The sequence below is a fragment of the Monodelphis domestica genome, chromosome 4 (assembly GCF_027887165.1).
Source record: "Monodelphis domestica isolate mMonDom1 chromosome 4, mMonDom1.pri, whole genome shotgun sequence".
NCBI lineage: Eukaryota > Metazoa > Chordata > Mammalia > Didelphimorphia > Didelphidae > Monodelphis > Monodelphis domestica.
In genome coordinates, this window is record NC_077230.1 from 13,924,746 (window position 1) to 13,946,168 (window position 21,423).

Below are 21,423 nucleotides of genomic sequence, written 5' to 3' on the forward strand. Positions count from 1 at the left end.
AATTTTACAAGAAGATGAAGATGAGGGAAAACAGTGGTTAAGTCGCATGTCCAGATCATACAGCTGGTAAGAGTCTGAAGCCAAATTTGAACCCATATCTTCCCGATTTCAGGACAGGCATTCTGTCCACTGCAGCACCTCACTGCCTCCATGCTCCATGTGTTAGCACCCTGTTTCATAGATCTTGTTCACTTCCAATAGAAGATAAGCTCCGCCCCCCAAAAAAAGAAGATAAGCTCCCTAAGGCCTGAGATGACTTTCATTTTTCCTTCTGATGTCCAACACTTAACATAGTACTTGGCACATTGTTGTTGTTCAGTCCTATTTGACTACACGACCTCATGGATTTTATCCTTGGGGTTTTCTTGACAAAGTCGCTGGAGTAGTTTACTATTTCCTTCTCTAGCGTGTCCCCATTTTACAGATGAAAAACTGAGACAAATAGAGGTTAAGCAATTTGCCCAAGGTTACACAGTTAGTAAGTGTCTGAGGCTAGATTTGAATTCAGATTTTCCTGATTCCAGTCCCAGAGTAATTCACCATGCCATCTAGCTATGTGCCTGGAACACAGTTAGCGTTAATTAGTGCTCATTAATGGATCAACTGATTTCCCTCCTTCTTTCAATTCCCTAGGCAGCACAACCATGGAAAAGATCACATTCTTGTCACAAAACATGAATAGAAAATGAGATAAGAAAAAGACGCCCACCTTCATCACTCCTGCCATCATCAGGATTTCAGCTAATACAGACCGGACCGCTCCTCTGATGGCTTCTTCCCTAACTCCTTCCCTTTCCCCCCCCAATTGCTTGAATTTCCTCCTAGTGCTTTTCTCAGTCTCCTGCCTTTCCTTCCCCCCCAGATGTCTTGATTGAAAACTTTCTCTCTTTTTCTCCTCTCTTGTAGAGGAAAAGCTAAAAAGTATTATCTGTGGCAGATTAGTACTTACTCTATCTTTTGAGTACCTTTGAAAAGCCCCATCAATAGTATAGGTTAATAATAATTATTTTATTGAAAATAATTTATTCTATATTTTATATATTATCATATTATTAATAAAAATAAAATACTTTCTAAATGCTCTTATAAATAAACAATAAATACTTTTATAAATAAAAATAAAAATGCTTTAAAACCTTGAGATGTGTTGTGTAGGAAACCAAGAGATCTGATGGCAATGTGATTAAGAAGTGACGTCCTCTATGAACCCTGGGAAACTTTATTAGATCTTAGTCTACCTTCCATAAATAATATGTATCCATAATTAAACCACTGCTTTTGCATAAAAAATCCAGGGTGGTGACTCAATGACCAAGTCCATCTGTGAATCTCTAAGATTTTGGAGCAAATGATCAAAACTATGTTAAACTAAAAGGCAAAAAAGCCATATTTTGAAATATGAAAATACCAAGAAGTCTGAAAGCTTTTTAGGGGAGCTTAACTTTCTCAATGTAAAAGAGAACCCCAGAATCTATAGTGCTACAGAGATTATCAGTGGATTTTACTTCCCAATCCTTTTGACACTGCCTGGGTACATTAGAATATGTAATGAAGATATGAAGGTTGAGGGTACTCAATTCATTTTTTAACCTCTTACCTTAAATCTTGGAATCAATACTGTGTATTGGTTCCAAGGCAGAAGCAGTAAGGACTAGGCAATGGGGGTCAAGTGACTTGCCCAGAGTCACACAGCTGGGAAGTGTCTGAGGCCAGATTTGAACCCAGGACCTCCCATCTCTAGGCCTGGCTCTCAATCCACTGAGCCACCCAGTAGCCCCCTGAAGGTTGAGGTTAAAACAAGTTCCAAATCATCAAAATGCCCTTAAATGAGATTTCCACTGTGTTTATTGATTAAATGAAACTCTCTGAAGTTTGATTTACCCCTGAATTTGGGAGCTGTGAGATTTTAGTTTCAAATCAGGGTTATTATATAGAACTTTAACCTAGATCCTGTTTGGAATAAATGATTCCTAATGATATGTGAATTTTCTGGGGGATTACAAGAAGATTCTTGAAATAATTTTCTGAAAAAGTTCTTTAGAAAGAATACTTGCTTGTATCTTAGTAAAAATCACCCACTTTGATCCAGCCATAGCACTGCTGGGTTTGTACCCCAAAGAGATAATGGACAAAAAGACTCATACAAGAATATTCATAGCTGCGCTCTTTGTGGTGGCCAAAAATTGGAAAATGAGGGGATGCCCTTCCATTGGGGAATGGCTGAACACACTGTGGTATATGTTGGTGATGGAATACTATTGTGCTAAAAGGAATGAGGAACTGGAGGGATTCCATGTGAACTGGAACAACCTCCAGGAAGTGATGCAGAGTGAGAGGAGCAGAACCAGGAGAACATTGTACACAGAGACTAATACACTGCGGTATAATCGAATGTAATGGACTTCTCCATTAGTGGCGGTGTAATGTCCCTGAACAATCTGCAGGGATCTAGGAGAAAAAAACACTATTCATAAGCAGAGGATAAACTATGGGAGTGGAAACACCGAGGAAAAGCAACTGCCTGAATACAGAGGTTGAGGGGACATGACAGAGGAGACTCTAAACGAAACTCTAATGCAAATATTGACAACATAGAAATGGGTTCGAATCAAGAACACATGTGACACCCAGTGGAATCACGCATCGGCTATGGGGGGGGTGGGGGGGGGAGGAAAAGAAAATGATCTTTGTCTTTAATGAATAATGCTTGGAAATGATCAAATAAAATATTATTTAAATAAAAAAAATCACCCACTTGGGTATATCAAGATCTCTTTTTCTATAGAAATTGACCATTAATGGCTATTGTATAATCAGGATGGGGAGAAGGGGAACTGATTTACTATTCACAAACTGAGAACCAAAATTGCAAACCTACCTAGACTTTACCTCACTTTCCCCCTTATAGTCAATATATTCTCTCTATATTATAGATCTTCAATTTGTTCCCTTCTTTCCACTCATGTGGCCACCATATTACACCTGGATTATTGTAATATCTTTCCAGTTGGTTTCCCTGCTTTCAGTTTCTTCTAGCTACAATCATTCACACAATTGCAAAAATAATATTTCTAAAATACAGATATGACCTTGTCATTCCCATTATCCAAAACCTTCGGTGACTTCATGCCTCTAAGATAAACTACAAACTCCTCAGTCTGGCATTTAGGCACATCTGCAATTTGGTTCAACTTAAATTTCTAGTTTTATTATATTTTATTTTATTATTATATATATATTATATATATATAATTTATATAATATAATATATATGATATATATATTATATTATATATATTATATATATATATATATATTAAACCCTTACCTTCCATCTTGGAGTCAATACTGCTCCAAGGCAGAAGAGTGGTAAGGGCTAGGAAATGGGGGTCAAGTGACTTGCCCAGGGTCACACAGCTAGGAAGTGGCTGAGGCCAGATTTGAACCTAGGACCTCCCGTCTCTAGGTTTGGTTCTCAATCCACTGAGCTACCCAGCTGCCCCCTAGTTTTATTATATTTTTATACACTCTACATTCAACCAACTTGAATTGCTATTCATTGAACATTATATCTCTACTGGGCTGAGTTATCTCCTTACTTCCACTCGGAATTCATGCTACCTTCCCTTTAGAGCCTTTTCTAATCCCTCCAGAAGTCAGTTGTCTCTTCAACAAAAGTTCTTGTCCTGTATGGACTTAATTATGCACAAATTCATTTTTCTCTGTGTGTATTTTCCTTTGTTGGATCATGACTTTTCTCCCATTCCCTACATGTGGATGTATCACAAGACTCTGTCCAGAGTCTTCTCATCACACTATCTCCGTTATCTCATGAGCTCTATGGACTCAGTTATCACTTCTATTCAGATGTCTCCTAAATCTACATCACTGTTCTCTCTCCTGAGCTCCAATCTTGCTGCAACAGTTTTCCATTAGAGGTTTCAAATGGGATGTCCAAGAGAGGTCTAAAAGTCAGCTTTTCATTATCTCTCCCCACCATCTCCTCACTTCTTCCTAACTTCCATATTTCTGCTGAGAACATCATCATCCATCCAGTCACCCAAATTTACAGCCTTGGACTCAGCCTCAACTCTTCCCTCTTCCTCACCCTTTGCCAAGTCTTGTCAATTTTACTTCCATGATATGCCTCATATCTGTCTCCTTTCCATTCACCTAGTTGCCCTCCTAATTCAGACTTGTTGCTTCTCACTTGGACTGTAGCTACAGCTTTTTAATTCGCCCCCTCATCTCCAATTTCTTCTCTCTTTAATCTATCCTCCACACAGGTGCCAATGTGCTATTACTCAACTAGTCATAGATTTATTTCTGGAAAGGATCTTAGAGGTCATCTAGCCCAGCTTCCTCATTTTAAAATGGAGGACGTAAGGCCCAGAGAGCTGAAATGACTTGCCCAATATTGCACCAATAGTCATTCAGTGGTAGAGTCAGGGTCTGAACCCTGGTCTTCCGTAAAGCAGAGATCAGACCACCACTATCCCCTGCTCAAGCAATAAGCACTGAACCAACAATCATTCCTACTACCGTGTGTGTTAAGCCCTGGGATAGGTTCCCAAGAAGCTCAAGTCACTTGCTCTTTACTCAGTGATAAAATACAAAGTCCTTTATTTCTTGCTTAAACCCTTGCACACAGTCCAGTCTGCACTTCCAGGCCTGTTGCACATTAGTCTCCTTAAGAGGAAAGAGGACTCCCTCTCTCCCTTTAAAATCTCCCTTGAACAATATGGAAATATGTTTTGCATGATAATACATGTATAACCCAGATCAAATTGCCTGCCAGCACTGGGAAGGAGGAGGGAAGGGAAGGGAAGGGAAGGGAGGGAGACAATTTGGACCATATAACTTTGGAAAACTTAAGTGGAAATTTGTTTTTACATGTAGTTGGTAAAATAAAATATCTTTATAATAAAACATTTACTAAGCAGAATAAAATAAAATTACCCTTAACCAAATGTATTCAATAATTATAAGTGATTGTATGCTCCAGAAGAGCAAGGAATGTACCTTACTTATATTTATATCTCCCTCAGTGCTTCGCAAACAGTAGACACTTAATAAGTGGTTGTCGCGACGGGTGATGAATGAGTTGCCAAGTGGGGCCTGAGACCACACTAGTTAATATTAAGCAGAAAAAGACACTTTATTGACTTCTCTACCTTACATCAGAAAGAGGAGATGGGAAGTGGTACCCCCCTTCAAATTAAATGTGGGAGGGGAAGAGAGAAAGAAACAAACAAGAAAGTTTCTATTTGATGCTCTTCTACAATCATTCCCATCTAGCCTTTGTGGACTTCAGCTTCCTCATCCATAAAATGGAGGTAGAAAATGAGCTAGAAGGAGAATATGAAGATCATTTCCAGGTCCAAGATTCCAGGGTTTTTTCTATTCATAAAAAAAAAAAAAAACACCTTACCATCTGTCTTAGAATCGATACTAAGTATAGTTCCAAGGCAGAAGAGCATAATGGATAGCCAATTGGCATTAAGTAACTTGCGCAGTGTCTAAGGTCACATTTGAACCCAAGACCTCCCATCTCTACACCTGACTCTAACTAACAGGTCAACTCACTGCCCCTCTATCCTTTTTTGGCTCTCTACAGTTTTTCTCACTCACATCTCATTCTCTCTGAATGGACAGGCCCCTGCAACCCCAAGGCTGACGTAGCCCATACAGGGAGGCCATACAGAAAAACAGAGAAATAAGCACAGAGGATCACATTGGTCCCTAGAGCTGGAAGGGACCTCAGAGGTAGGATGTTGTCACTCATAAATCGTATAGGCTAAAAGCCTATGAGAATACTAAAAATATCCCTTGTAAAATGGTGGTTAAAATGTTTTCTTTTCACTCTCCCTAGCCTCTCTTCTCCCTTCTCCACCAAAATACTCTAAAATATGATTGTGTTTAATGAGAAGAAAAGCCATAATTTGCTCCCACTGCATTTGTGGTGTTCCTCTTTCCCTTTTTGCCCCCCAGGTCTCTCTCTTTTTCCCATTGAGGGCTATAGTATTTATTTCCCTGGACAATTCCATTTGATCTTTAGATCAACAGAGGCTTATGAAGTGTAAATAGAGTCAGGAGGTGGAGGTTCCATAGCCCCAGTTGGCAATTAGCAAGCTGGGTGACTCTGGACAAGTTTGCTCTCTAGGTCAGAGTCTTTCTTCTCTGCAATAATATAGGATATATACTAGAATCTAGAACTCTATGATAATATTATTTTCTTTGACTTGTATTTTTTCTACTGGTAGCTAATGGGATATTTTACAACCTAGCAGAAACTGGGTAGCACAGTAGATAGAATATTTGGCTTGGAGTCAGAAGACTTGAGTTCAAATTAAGCTCCAGATACTAGCTCTTGGGACCTTGGACAAGTTACTGTCTGCCTCATTTCTTCATCTGTACAATGGAGATAACAATAGCATCTACTTCTCAGCCTTATTTTGAGGATCGAATGAGCAAAAAGAGCCCATTTAGAACCTTAAAATATATAAGGGCATGGGTTTAGAGACAGCAGAGATCCACTGCTATGAGCCTGGTATGGAAAGGAGGAAAGATCTTGGGCACTCTCTCAGCCAGGGACACCATATTTGTATCCCACATGCTATAAAGGACAGGGCTCTCATTGGTCAGCCCATTGTAAAACATACACACATGTATACATAAATCTATTTAGACAGATAGATGTATGCATATCGTGCACTGTCACAGTTTGTAGTACTGGTTTTACTGAATATGAACAACACAGTTTCTTTTTTAAGATATTTTATTTTCCCAATTACATGTAATAACAATTTTCCACATACATTTTCTGGTTATAAAATCCAAACTGTCTTCTTCCTTCCCTCCCCTCCCCTTCCCCCTCCCCCTCCCCTCCCCCTCCCCCTCCCTTTTCCCTTCCCTTCCCTTCCTTTCCCTTCCCTTCCCTTCCCTTCCCTTCCCTTCCCTTCCCTTCCCTTCCTTCCCTTCCCTTCCCTTTCCCTTCCCTTCCCTTCCCTTCCCCTTCCCTTCCCTTTCCCTTCCCTTCCCTTCCCTTCCCTTCCCTTCCCTCCCCTTCCCTCCCTTCCTTCCCTTCCCTTCCCTTCCCTTCCCTTCTCCCTTCCCTTCCCTTCCCTTCCCTTCCCTTCCCTTCCCTTCCCTTCCCTTCCCTTCCCTTCCCTTCCCTTCCCTTCCCTTCCCTTCCCTTCCCTTCCTTCCCTTCCCTTCCCCTTCCCTTCCCTTCCCCTTCCCCTCCCTTTCCTTCCCTTCCTTCCATTCCCTTCCCTTCCCTTCCCTTCCCTTCCCTTCCCTTCCCTTCCCTTTCCCTTCCCTTCCCCTTCCCTTCCCTTCCCTTCCCTTCCCTTCCTCCTTCCCTTCCCTTCCCTTCCTTCCCTTCCCTTCCCTTCCCTTCCCTTCCCTTCCCTTCCCTTCCCTTCCCCTTCCCTTCCCTTCCTTCCCTTCCCTTCCCTTCCCTTCCCTTCCCTTCCCTTCCCTTCTCTTCCCTTCCCTTTCCCTTCCCTTCCCTTCCCCTTCCCTTCCCCTTCCCTTCCCTTTCCTACCCCATCCTGGAGATGGTAAGCAACTTGATCTGGTTATAGATGTATATACATAGCATGTGTCCATACTGTTCCTTGAACAACATAGCTCTTGAAAAATTCTCCCATAGCTACCAGGGGGTGACAACTTTGTGTCATGACAATGGTTCTGTGGAGGCCCTCCTCCAGACTCTGCGGCCCAGTGCCCTTACTCTTCTTCCTGTTCAGCTCTTGCTCTTGATTCTGCCTTCAGAACACAGCGCAGTCCAGACCAATCGCTCTGAGCACTGTCTGACCTATGTGGTTCTGTTGTTCGTTGCCAGATGGGCCCTGCCCTCTGCTGGGCCCTGGCTCACCATACTCTTAAGCATGAAACATGGCCAGCATTACCTCCTGAACAGGCTGTCTTATGTATTAATGATGGACAGGCTATTGAAGACTTGAACAATGTCCCAGGCTCCTGCTCTGGGTTCACTGTGGAGAAGGAAGTAGAATGGGAAAGAAGGAAGTTTGTAGAATGCCAATAAATGGAGACTAAGTTTCGGTCTATAGACTAGACTTGTTGCTCTGTTCTCTTTTGGTAGAAAGGGGCATGGACTGCTTCTGAAGGAGAATGATTAATGACTATGCGGAAGGAACTCCTGCCCATCCCAACCTGGGGCAGGATGTGAAAGAAATAATCCTAAGGGTTGTTGTTGTTATTCGTCCTTCATTTTCAAAGACCAATGACATCACAGGTTGATGTCTTGATTTACCCATGAATTAGATTTAAATGAGGCAGAGTTGCATGAAATCATTAGCCCATTCTCTCTTCCAGATCCATCGAAGTCCAATGGCAAGATGAAAATCACTCTGGTTAAAGATGGCCCAGGATGCAGTGGAGGACCTTGGCTTCTTCGGTGTCTAACCAAGCTCTAAGTGCTCCACAGCTCCTGCTTCTGCTGCCTTTACAGCCATTGGAACCAATGGTTCTCACCTGCATATTGCGCTGGGCAAAGTCTTCACATTTGGGGGTTGACATCCCTCTGACTTACCAATGGCTTTGAGGTGTGTCGTTACCCTCAGGCTGGTTTAACCTGTCTTCGTAGGTTTTACCAGGATGTGACTGCTGGCCATGCTACAGTTTGGCCCCACAGAAGAGAGTAGGGTGGCAGGTAGACACTAAGGGTGGATGAGCAGCCCTGAAAAGTCTCAGCAAGCTCTCCCCCCAGAGGGGCTTGCACTCCCCAAACACCCCATAAACCTCAATATGAAGGGGAGAGGTCTTGGCTCAGGATGGCTGGTGGAACTGCCTCATTCCTTCCTGTCATCGAGTGTGCAGTCAAATGCCAAAGCCCTGGGACCTGGGAGCAAGGGTAGAGTTTCTCTATCTTAAGGTCTCCTTTTCTGCTAACTGATTGTGGTACAGTTGAGTGGCCAGAAGACTAATCTTTAATCTTTTATCTTAGAAACGATCACTTTGGGAGAATAATTCAGCCTCTTTGGGCCACTGTTTCCATATTCATAAACTTCAGAGTTCAGACTAAATGACCTGTAAATTCACCTGTAAACGCAGAATCATTTGATTATCTTTGCATCAATAACTATAAACCGAGGATCTGCTATGCTAGATTTAAGCTGAGTGTTAGAAATACAAAGAATTCTAAGACACAGTATCTGCCCTCTGGGGCATGTTTAAAATTCAAGAGACAAGCAACAGGGTCAAGTAAGTCTATGTTAAGTGACAAAAAGATGAAAACAAACATGAAACAGGATGTTAGAATATTGTTTCTCATTGAAAAAATGCTAACTAGTAAAAAGAAAGTAGCTGCTGTGAGTCAGCAATGTCCAGCTGAAATTCAATGGAATATAGATGTATTAAGCACCTACTGTGTGCCAGTCATTGTGCTAGGTACAGAAATGTAACCATCCTTTTACTCGAGGAGTTTCTAGTCTACTAGGGAAATCTGATCTCAACCAAGTCAATCCAAAGTTGTTCCAAATAAGTCTGAGGCCAAGGAAGTAGTCCCCATTCTTGCAGATCTACAATCCAGAAAGGCCACTCCTCCAAGTGTTTTCTAGGTGGTCGGCCGCTGCCCTGCAATTGTATTTGCCGTTGTTTTTTAGGAATCCCAGGTTTCATTTTGTGGATGGTCGCTTTCATCCTGCTATTGTCACGGCTAGCAGGCAAGCAGGGCATGGCAAGCCGTGCCTTCCATTTAGTTAATAGTCCATGGACTGTTCGAGAGATGCTAGTTTGTCATGGAAAGAGGCTGAATTGTTTGTTTAATAGTCAAGTGACAAATTATTTAATTAGCACATATGTCATTTGTCTCCACAGCTGCGTTCCTCCAACTAATTGCAAAGCAGCCTTAATTTATTGTAGATATATTGCTCCCTGATGCTAACGTGATAATTACACAGTTCCATTGTGCCTCTGCACTGAGTTTCAAAACGAGAGCGATTCCACCACATGGGGAAAATCATACTTCCCAGCCAAGTCAATGTATGCAGCCACTCTCCCTTCTCCCCAAAGAAGCCCTCCGCAAAGCTGGACTTCTTCAAAATTTCCCCTTAAGATTCTCCCCAAAGTTTGTTTGTGAGCATCAAAGAAGCAACAGATTCATAAAGCCTGTTCCAATGGCCTTCTAGCCAAGGCCGTTTTCATATCCCCACCTACTGGATAAATCGTAACATGTAACTGGAGAGCCTTCTCGCTGCCTTTGGAATCTCTTGCCCGCCACCCACTCACAATGGACAACTTTTCCTTTCTCTCTGTTAAGATTTGCTTTATGGGCCAACCAAAGGAAACTCTTCTGAGCAATATGTCTGTCCTGCAGGGTGCGAGACAAATTCCTGAGGCTATCCAGGCTTTTAGCAACTTATTAACAAAAATCAGTGTTCGTAAAAAATACTCACACAATATTCTTGTGCACAGTAGTAGACAGTTGTGGTACTGAGGGGGGGGGGATAGACACAGAGAGAGAGAGAGAGAGAGAGAGAGAGAGAGAGAGAGAGAGAGAGAGAGAGAGAGAGAGATTATGAGTGTGTGAAAGTCTGTGTGTTAGAGAGAGACATACAGAGATGGAGAGAGAGAGATGAATAGAAGAGATGGGGGAGAGGAGAGGAGAAGAAAAGAAAGGGAGGGAGGGATAGAGACAGAGGAAGAGAGAGGAAAGGGAGGGAGGAAGGAAGGGAGAGAGAGAAAGAAGCACACAGAGAAAGAGAGAGGCAGAGAGAGAATGAGTGGGGGAGGGAGAGAGGGAGAGAGAACACTTGTGCTGGTTTATGTGTGAATTTGGGAGGAAGTGGGGCAAGTTGAGAGTGACAGGAGAAAGCTCTGAAAAGGGAGAACTCTGAGTTTGGGTGTATTTGCCTTTGGTGAATAGATCCCAGGGGACTTTTGTATTTGTTAAAGACTCAGCTCAAACAAAATTATTCACATCTGTCTAACAGAGAAATGAGGCCAAGAGATCTGTTTAACCTAAAGAGAAGAGCTAGGGCTGGTGCTTCAAAGGGCTTTCTTCTCCAGCCCAAGGGACCCAATAAGTAACTCTTTTATTTCTGGTCCCTCTAACACTTCTTGTGCTTCAGGAACACTGGACACCAAGCGGGACCCACAGGAAAGCTAGAGGAATAGGACAAACATTTTAATTTGTGTCTAATTAATACTGTGACTAATAATAATAGGGTCTTTCTTCTGAGGTGCTCCAGACTGCATGGCATAGTGGATGGAATGCTGAACTTGGAGTCAGGAAATCCTAGATTCAATTACTGCTTACTAAATGGACGATCATGGACTTGTCTCCTAATCTTTCAGACTCATTTTCCCCACGCATAAAATGGGGAGGCTCTTGCCTATAGTACTAACTTCCAGGGTTCTTGTAACACTAGTGAAAATACCCATTTGCTTTTCCCTCAGTAGCTGTTTATTTTCAGAAGCTGTTAGGCTTCTGGTTATATGTGATGGCTCGGCACAACATCACAAGTGAAATTCCACAATAAATGAGACACTAGACTATTCCTGGCTAATGCCCAAGCAGCCTCTGCACTGCAAGGATGGTGGCCTAGCAAAAAGGTCTTTTCTCCTCTGAGCGCTAATTTATTTCGCAGGTGATCAAGCGGAAAGTGGCTTTTCTTGAAATCGAAGATGGGGACCTAAAATATACATTTAACAGCTTTAGCTTGAGATGTTTTTGACAACAGAAATCTTTTTTTCGTTGGACCTCACCATCCATTAAGGACTCTGCAACCTGGTGAACTTGTGTTTTCTAGCCCGATATATAGTTACTCACTAGACTAATTTTCTACAGAACCATTTTGGCAGGAATATTTCTATATTTCACTTCAACAAATCCCGGATGGTAATTGACTGCTCGTCCTCCTTAAATGCTGCCAGAAACCATCACTTTTGAGTCCTACCATCCAGGAAATTTCCGCAGTCTCTCTTCTGGATAAAAGGCTTTATTAAATCAGGCAAACGTCAACCACACAGCTCAGTGTAAGTTAACCAGACCAGTGAAGAGGAAGGATAAAAGTCTCCTTGTGGGAGAGAGTATAGACATAAAGGAAAAGTTGGGGGGGGAGGGATATAGAGGGAGGAAGGAGGGAGAGAGATGTAAAAAGTGGAGGGATAAAGGGATGGGACGATGGGGGAGCAAGACACAGTAGAAGAGGCATGTTCCTCCTTTTCAGGTAGCGAGCAATGAGGGACTCTGTCAGCTGTGCCCGCATCTCCCCCCAGATGCCAAATTCAAAACAGCAAATGTAGCTCTATTCTCTTTTTATTTTTCTGCCCCCCCTCGTTCTCTCCCCTTCAATGTAGAATACAAGGCCACTGCCAAAAACATATCCCTCACAATCCAACATCAGATGGTGACTCCTTTCCCACAGCTTGTGTGAGTGAAAACAGTGAAATTATACCCATGTTTTAGTGGTGAATCCCCTGGTGTTCAAGCAGAGGCAAGCCCAGCACAGGGCCCTTGTTCCCCTGCTTTTTGTTCCTGGGTTTGCAGTGTTTTTAGCACTGGATACCATTCAGCCACCATTCAGCATTGTATGTCACTTCACATATGGTTCATCCGCTCCAAATGTGTGCATGTACCCAGAAAATGCAGCTTTTCATTATGTATTCTCTATGTAACAGAAAAGATTAAGATGTAAGCCTGCTGAATGCAACAGGAATTAGTTGGACAGATGAATAAGGGAAAAATGAATCTGGAATGATGGCGGATTTAGTCTAATGATTGTGGGAGGGCGTTAAGAACTTGGTGGTAGGTTTCAGCCCTTTTAATCCCAGACTGTGTGTGTATTTTGGCAGCAGAAATGTTCCTTCAGAATTACATCTAGAGGAGTACAGTAAAAAAAAACACCACCACCACAAAACTTTTAACCTGATGTGGATAAAAGATCTAAAAAATATTAGTCGAGGTGTCAGATCTCTTCCAACTTCCTTTTTCTTGGAGGGAGGGAGGAGAAAGTGGAATTTGAGAGGATTCTATTTTTTCAATGCTCAAAATTAAAAGAATTTAAAAGGGAAGTGTGGTGTCTCTGGGTCAATGTGGCTATTTTCCATCTAGGATATTTCTTTATTTCAAAATATCATTGACATGGATAGCTACTAATGAGGGACCTACTCTGAAGGAGGCAAAAAAAGAGTCCTCTGAAATTGGCTTGATTTGAACATACAGGAGAAGTTGAAATGCTCTAAGAATCATTCTCTCTGCACACACACACACACACACACACACACACACACACACACACACACACACACACACAAACCCAAATCTATATACTCCCTGGATGAACAAACCCAGTGGAAATGGCATTGAAATGCAGTTATTTGAAGTGGGTGTGAGTTGTCATTGCGGAGTTTTGAATCGACACTTCAAAAGGACGTACTAGTTTAATATCAGCCATTTATTTCATCATCGCACATAAAACCAGAGCAAGGAATGTTTTAGACTTAAGCTGACTTCCTACAACCATTTCCAGAGAGTTCTTTTTTCCTGGCCAATTTTGGATTGGAAATCAGAATTTGCATCACAATAGAAATATTTCAAAAGTGTAAATACAAAAGGGCTGCAACTTCAGAGGCTTCTGGGTCAGATGTGTTATTTGGTTTCTAGTACATCATCTCATGACGGCCTTTGGAAGGGGTTATTTACTAATTCAAGACATCAGAGTAGATTCTGGGAGCTGCTCCTTGCAAAAATGGAGGCAGCTGACTCCTGGTGATTTCTGCTCAGCCTTGAAATGTGCTGGGACAAAAACATCTCAGTTTTTGCAGCAGCTCTTTAGATAACTTGCTTTGCAGATTTGAAGAGTGATAGCATATATTCCAAATCCTCCAGTTGATTCATATACTACTTGAGATGGAGCAATTAAAACATAGATGAATGCCTCTGTTGCCCATCCACTGCCAAGTGTTTGTTATCCCTCAAATTCCTGTGGTACCCAAATTTGGAAGATTCCATCATCACTTTTAAATGAGCAGATATTAAAGTTGACAATTAGTAAGGCCAGCTTTTAGTAGTCTAAAATATTTGTTTATTCCACCATTGAAAAATTTTTATTTTAGTTTCTACACTCGAAATGAGCCATCTTTCAGTGTTTTATTTCACAAAGGTTTGTGGGTTGTAGAAACATGTTATGGTCAATGATACATTTTGATTTTTTATATCTGTAAAATGAGAACAAAAACCTACCTCACCGAATTATTATAGGAATGATAGGAAATGTCTGTTAATTCCCTTTATAAAGAATAAAATGGTAAAAAACCAAATGTGACCTAGCATTGTTACATTACATAGTAGTTCTGGTTTTTTTTTTTTACCCACCTACATTTTAACTGATTTTTAAAACATTTTATTTTAAAAATCTAATTTATTTAGATCATAAATTATGACTTGAAATGCCAAAGATGCCTAATAGCCAGCATACAAGTTAAAGGACAAGTAGGTCCTAAACTGAACTGCTTACTATTACCCCTAAATCAGTATTTTCATCGGCCAACGTGCTGATGTGGAAACCCAGAAGAGCCAAAAGCCATTCCCATAAAATGCCCCACTATATGGCAGCCATGAAAAACGTCAGTGGCTTTTTGGAGCAGCTTGGAGAAAAGCAGCTTGGAGAAAAGATATTGGTGATATCTTAGAAGGGTTGCTAGGTGACCTCTCTTCCAGTAGGAAGGGCTGCCCATCAGTGGAGGAATGGGCTAAACCAGTTGTGGCGTATGATCTTGATGGCATATGACAGTGCTGTAGGAAATACCACCAAGAAAGACATGGATAGACCTCCATGAAATCACGAAGAACAAAACAAGCAGAACCAAGAGGTCTTTCTATACAGCAACAGAAAGAGAATGACTCGTGTAAGGCCATGACCAGAAAAAGAACAGATTAATGGAAATAAGTAAGGCACCATTTTATATATTCACGTCTCTTTTTTTTTGGTCAAATGGCACTTTCTTTCATGGAGGGAGGGAGAGAAGCGACTGGGTATTTTAGAGGAAAACCCAAACTATTTAATTAATTTTTAACAAAAACCAAAAGCCTAGCAAGATGGTGGCTTCCTTGCAGCTGCATGAGGAACCCTGACTACCGGACTACTTACTGCTCGGTAATTGGTATCGGTTATTATCATTCCTGTACGAAATCCAAGTGAGGTTCCCATCTCCCTGTATTGGTTTAGTCATTTGTTTTCATACAATCCTGGTGTATCCTTTTCTCCTCAGGTCCCTAAGCAAGTGTCACAGCATGGCAGAAAAATCTTGCCTTTAGTTTAAGTAATCTGGGATAATTTTCCACCATGCTTTTACTGCTTTCACAATAGGAGCCGTGTTTCCATTTGAAACAGTTTAAATCTACATAATAAGCTCGTGCACGCTCTCTCTCTCTCTCTCTCTCTCTCTCTCTCTCTCTCTCTCTCTCTCTCTCTCTCTCTCTCTCTCTTTTATTCCAGTGAGTTTAATTGCATTTTAGAATCTCCATAAACATGTGGGTGTTGCAATAAGCAGCCCCCTTGTCTGTTCCCACCTCCCAGCTCTCCCCTCTTTGGAGCCCCCATCTTGGCGGAACACTTAGATCATAATTTGCCTGTTGGGACAAAAAGATGTGCCCCTTGCTTTGTCCTTGTGTATATTTAGGGTTATTATCAGTGTCCGGCCTTCTGAAGGGTCTTTCTGTGCTAAATACAGGGCCAGACCGTGGAAAATCAAAAAACAAACTGGCATTTGGAGGGGCAATAACTTTTCCCTGAGCACGGAGGAATACGCCATTTGCCTATTATGTCAGACTTACTTCTGGTTGTCTACCTCTTCCAAGGTAACAAGGAAGAGGGATCATCCACATCCCTTCGCTACCTTAAGTCTTTCAGTGCAAGAGAGTAAAGGCCGTCTCCTCCCTGGACATCAGAAAGAGAAATACTTTCCCTTCGAAAATAAGGATTTCTTCCAGAGAGTAGAAAGCACATTTTTAGCATGTTAACGCTCTGAAGAAGCAAAAGTGGAAATTGCTGGGTTTGTGCTAGCTCTTTAGAGCCCTTTAAGGCCCAAACAGAAATCCAAGGACTACTTTCGGTCCCCAAGTCAGGATTCCTAACTTGTGACTCCATTTCTGGAAGGTGTCAGCAATAAGTCTTGAGATGATGGGATGGGCACAGAAGAAATGCAGTTATGCTTTGCCTTTCATTTCACTCTGCTGTGTCAATGGACCATTATTGTCCCAACATACATAATAGAAGGGCTTTCCTTTCCCTGCCTTTCTTTGCCTCCTTCTTTCTCTGTCTCTCAGCCTGTCTTTGTGTCTTTCTGCCTCTTTAATGAAGATCCCTCTGGAATCTGCTTTAATTTCAAATGTCTCCTGTGATTTGGGAGATGTAGTTTCTCCTGAATGTATTTTTATGTCCTTAACACCCCTAGAAGCAGCCCTTCCCCTCTCCCCCATTACAAATAGCTCCTCGGCCCACACTGCTTACCTTTTAGTTAAGCCATGCCCTAGATATTTTCCCATCTCAAAAAAACAGAACTGGAAGAGACAGTTCGTACAGAATTTTTAGAGGATTTTTTCACCCCTGTTTTAGATAAGAAAACTAAAGCCTATAAAACCTAAAATGAAGAACAAGAATGGATAGAGTGCTCTCATTTACTTTATTATTTATTATCATTTTATTTGCATGTTATTCCATTTATTATAACATTATTTATTTAACATGGGACATTTTCTGTTCCCTGCTACCAATTTTTGGTTAATAATATTTGGTATTTTCTCAGTACCACTCTATAGATATGAATCACAGAATATCATAACTTCAGAGAATCACACAAAGGGCAAAGGAAAGAAACATGGAAATGGTCTGAAGTGAGATGACCAACAATGGCTTTCACCAAGAAGTGGTACAGAGGACATGCATGACCAGAAAAGGATGCTGGTTAGTCATGTGGCGAATGGAAGGGTAACAGATGGACTGCCCAGGAAATGGGTAAAGACCTAGAAGAAGGACTACCATCCATGGCTCAGTGGGTCTTCTTTGGATGGTTTATGGGAAGACTCAGATAGGAATGTATAGGATGAGAAAGTACTGGAGAACTTGCAACTTTTGCTAATGGAAGAAGAGCCTGTGGTGACTGAATCACAGATCCATCATAGTATTGAAATAACATTAACGTGGTGTGGTATCGTCTCTTTTAGGTGACGAGAAGCGCTTATTTGTTTTCTTAGAGTTCATAGATTTATAGCTGGAAGGGACCCTGGAGGAAATTAGGCCCAACCCTCTGTTTTCACACATGAAGGAACTTGGGGACTTTCTCAAAATCACACAATTGGTGTCTAAGTCAAGATTGTAACGGAAGTCCTCCTGACTTCTGGTTCATTATTCTACCCACTCTGGCAACTAATTGTTGTTTTCCTGTTGTTCTGGGTTTTTTGTCAGCTTCATTTTTATGTTTAGAAATTGGAGAGAAATCTTTTGGAATTTTAAAACATGATGAAATTGACAAAATAGGTATTTACTATTTGAAGAAGTCAATTTAGTAATTCTTTTGACTTCTTTAAAATAATAGGAAAATGTGGCATGGATAAAGTATTATTTAATATGTAGTAATAACCACCAAAAGAAATACAGATGTAAAAACAAACCTGGTTGGAAAACATTAAATACTGTTTTACTCCTATAGACCATCAGAATTAACCCAACACTAGAGAGAGATAGACAGAGAGGCAGAGACAGACAGAGACACAAAGATAGAGATACAGAAAAAGGATGAGATAAAATAAAAATATTTGTGAACATTTTAATTTTTTTTGATGTGTAAAATACGTCTCAAAGAAATTATCTTAAACTAGTGAAGATTCTCTCTCTCTCTCTCTCTCTCTCTCTCTCTCTCTCTCTCTCTCTCTCTCTCTCTCTCTCTCTCTCTCTCTCTCTCTCTCTCTCTCTCTTTCCCCTTCCCTACCTATCATTTTCTCTTTTCTCTTTTTCATATTACACTTTTCACTTTAATTTTATTTCTGCATCCTTGATACATTTTAGTTTAAAATAAACAGCGAAGAAAAGTCATTTAGATTCATCCCAAGTTAAAATGAATCAATGTAGCATGCTTCACTCTGAATATGAGCTCTAGCCCTTAGTTCCAGGTGAGTGCCAAATTGCCATATTGTATTTGAACATGTTATGCCTCTTCCTGATCCCTTTAAGGGTCACAGAGTGGGTGGGGGGGGGAGTTAGGGAAATAGTTACTGTATCTCTTAACAAAGAAGATGATGAATGCTGGTTATTATGCAAACACAATTAACATCTTCACCAGCTGCTTCACTGGTGTCTGATTAATCCTGCTGGTCAGTGAATAAACTGGATAAACTTGTGTTTAATGAAACAAAACCTTTCTCTGAAAGCAGGTGATCTTTCTGGGTCAGGTTAGATGTCCTTAGAAGGCTACACTTAGGAAGACTGTGTCTTAGTCATCCATTTGTTTCATTTATTTTTCTTCTTTAGTCAACACACCTGTTGAATGAAGGTTTTTCTTTATCCGTAATTGTTCTTGATAAGAATGCAAACATTTTCATTTGAAAGGGAAGGAGATACAACTGCATATCAAGTAGCAAAACAGGACCCAAGTTTAAAACTAATTAATCACTATAAGTGAGCTGAAAAATTACTTAAGGACTCTGAGGTTCCACATCACAGCTATCAGATTGGTAAAGGTAACAAAAAAGGAAAACGATAGTTGTTGGAGATGATACAGAAAAACAAAAGCACTAATGCATTGTTAGTGGAGTTGTGAATTGATCTAGATATTCTGGAAAGCAATTTGGAACTGTGCCCAGCAAGTCACTAAATTGTGTATACCCTTTACACAGAAGGGAAAGATCCACATATTATATATGAAACTATTCATAGTATTTCTCTTTATTATAGCAAAGATTGGGAAACGAAGGGAATTCTCATCAATAGGGGAGTGCCTGAAGAAATAAGAAATGATTATTTTTTGTTTATTTTTATTTTTAATTTTCCCCCATGGTTTACATGAGTTATGTTGTCTCCCCCTGCACCCTTCCCTCCCTCCTGCAAGAATTGACAAGTAATTCCACTGGGTTATACATATATTATCACTCAAAACCTATTTCCATATTATTCATTTTTTTAGTAGAGTAATCTTTTAAAACCAAAACCCCAAATCAAATACCCATATAAATAAGTGATAGATCATATGTTTTCTTCTGCATCTCTACTCCCACAGTTCTTTCTCTGGCTGTGGATAGCTTTCTTTCTCATAAGTCCAAGAAATGATTATTAAGTAAGAAATGATAAAAAGGGAATGGTTTCAGAGAAACACAGGCACATATGAATGTATTCAGAGTGAAGTAAATATAATAATACATGGAGTTAAAGTTAGAAGGGAAACATAATTTGAGAAATATTTTAATAATATGTTTCTCTGATGAAGGTCAATTCCTATTAAATACATATACACACAGCACAAAATGTCAAATGGTATAGCATCTAAATACTCAATGAAAGTTAATAAATTGAGAGAGAGAAATAGATAGTAAACCCATAATATTTGGGAATTTTGTGTACTTAATCTAACCAAATCAACAATAAAGAAATTAAAAATCTGAAAAGAAATTTAGAGAAGTTAGTTTTGATAAATGACTTTTTTTACTAATATTTATGACAATTACAAAAGAGAACAGAAAGGATGTACATATTTTTCATAGTTTAATTTAATTAGATTACTTAAAACGTTTTTCTGTGGTTACAAGCCTCATGTTCTTTCCCCAATCCCCTTCCCACATCTGACACATAATTCCTCTGGGTTTAACATGTGTCATTGATCAAAACCTATTTCCATATTATTAATATTTACACTAGGGTGATCTTTTAGAGTCCACTTTCCCAATGACATCCCCATCAACCCGCATGATCAAGCAGTTGTTTTTCTAGGTCTTTCTTTTCCCACAGTTCTTCCTCTGGATGTGGATAGTGTTCTTTCTCATAAATCCCTCAGAATTGCCCTGGATCATTGTATTACTATTAGTAGAGAAAATTTGATTTTGCCACAGTGTATCTATCAGTCTCTGTGTACAATGTTCTCCTAGTTCTGCTCCTCTCGCTCTGCATCACTTCCTGGAGGTTGTTCCAGTCTCCATGGAATTCCTCCACTTTATTATTCCTTTGAGCACAATAGTATTCCATCACTAACATATACCACAATTTATTCGGCCATTCCCCAATTGAAGGGCATCCCCTCATTTCCCAATTTTTTGCCACCACAAAGAGCACAGCTGTGAATATTCTTGTACATGTCTTTTTCTTTATTATCTCTTTGGCATATAAACCCAGCAGTGCTATGGCTGGATCAAAGGTCAGACAGTCCTTTAGCACCCTTTGGGCATAGTTCCAAATTGCCCTCCAGAATGGTTGGATCAATTCACAACTCCACCAACAATGCATTAATGTCCCAACTTTGCCACATTCCCTCCAGCATTCATTATTTTCCTTTGCTGTCATATTAGCCAATCTGGTAGGTATGAAGTGATACCTCAGGGTTGTGTTGATTTGCATTTCTCTGATTATTAGAGATTTAGAACACTTTTTTTCATGTGCTTATTGTTTTGATTTCTTCATCTGAAAATTGCCTATTCATGTCCCTTGCCCATTTATCAATTGGAGAATGACTTGATTTTTTGTACAATTGGTTTAGTTCTATAAATTTGAGTAATTAGACCTTTGTCAGAGGTTTTTGTAATGAAGATTGTTTCCCAATTTGTTGCTTCCCTTCTAATTTGCAATGCATGAGTTTTGTTTGTACAAAAATTTTTTAATTTGATGTAATGAAAATTATTGATTTTATATTTTGTGATTTTTTTCTAGCTCTTGCTTGGTTTTAAAGTCTTTCCTTTCCCAAAGATCTGACAAGTATACTATTCTGTGTTTGCCTAATCTGCTTATAGTTTCCCTCTTTATATTCACGTCATTCACCCAATTTGAGTTTATCTTGGTGTAGGATGTGAGATGTTGAATCAAACCTAATCTCTCCCATTCTGTCTTCCAATTTTCCCAGCAGTTTTTATCAAATAGTGGGCTTTGGTCCCAAAAAATGGGATCTTTGGGCTTATTATAGACTATCTTGCTGAGGTCATTTACCCCTAGTCTATTCCACTGATCCTCCTGTCTGTCTCTTAGCCAGTACCAAATTGTCTTGATGACCACTGCTTTATAGTGTAGTTTGAGATCTGGGATTGAAAGTCCTCCTTCCTTTGCATTTTTTCATGATTTCCCTGGATATCCTTGATCTTTTGTTCTTCCAAATGAACTTTGTTATGGTTTATTCTAATTTAGTAAAAAAGTTTTTTTGGTAGTTCCATGGGTATGGCACTAAATAAGTAAATTAATTTGGGCAGGACTGTCATTT